Here is a 1,268-nt window from a genome sequence, read left to right as displayed (position 1 = left end):
ATATTATCATTGAATTACAGCTAAAAACTAATGAGATTGCAAAAAATATGTATTTATACTCCAGCAACCCAAATTCCATCGTGTTTTGATAACACTGCAATAACACTGCAATAAATTGTGATAACATTGTGATAACATCAAACAGACTGATGTTGCATCATATCAACATGGACTTTCCATTTGTAAAACTGTATGATTGTTTTAGATTGACATGCTGATCCTGTATGTGGATTACTCAAAATTGTGTCGACACAGGCTCGGCGAGTCCAACGAGTTCACCAAGCTCAGCAAACACTTGCCGTCGGATCAACAAGGGACGTTGTTTTATATTTGATTAAAAAAAGTAGCAGATTGTTCAACAAACTGGCTGTGTCAACACATCAGATCGTTGTCATGGTACACAAAACACGAGCAATACATATTTCCGCCATTCAAATCAGCAGTCTGCCGATATTTACGGAAAAACAACATCACCAAATCAACCAAACCCGATCATACACAAGGTGGTGAATCAATTTTTCCAAGTACTCTATGTGATACACGATGATGGTTGCTGATAATTTCTCACTTGTCTCTCTATTGTCGCTAACTGTGAAACAGCCCATTATTCTGTATTGGATTCCATTTGTCGTCAGTATACTGGATTAACTAATCACTTGGTAGATCAGCATGTGCAATATATCAATAAGCAACGTGTACAGCAACAGAGTATAAAAGTTGTTTCAGTCGATAGTAATCCAGTGTTATACAGCATATATGATTATTCATGGATGTTGACATTGTTCAAGAGTATGGTGTCCATGACATTGGTAATGCAATCAAAAATACGATAGCTATTCAGGTTTAAGGGTAGCTAATCAAGCCATGCATAGTGTAGATCTTGATGCTGCATAATCATTTAAAATGGAATCTTTTTAAGCTGTATTTGACACTTGGATTCATGCTGGTGTCCAGTTATGATCTGAGCATTGGCTGCCTTATACTTGCCAATTTGAAACAACCGGGAATCAGGGTCAAACTGTTCAACATATTGCGCAAAGGAAACCTAATACATGCCAGACAGTTTGTGGATCCATTTTGCTTTCGAGTCAATATATGTTATACAATGGCTGTTTTAAACACCATTATTGCCATCCAAACACATTGCTCACAAACAGCAAATCAATTGCATGATAACCCTGACCAAACAGAACTCATAGGGTTGACACTCATCAACCAAAATGACAGATATGATCAAGTAACCAGTTCAAAAATACAAACCAAACAGC

This window comes from Batrachochytrium dendrobatidis (genome assembly GCF_000203795.2).
Source record: "Batrachochytrium dendrobatidis JAM81 unplaced genomic scaffold BATDEscaffold_35, whole genome shotgun sequence".
In the NCBI taxonomy this organism is placed as follows: Eukaryota; Fungi; Chytridiomycota; class Chytridiomycetes; order Rhizophydiales; genus Batrachochytrium; species Batrachochytrium dendrobatidis.
This window is presented reverse-complemented; position numbering follows the sequence as displayed.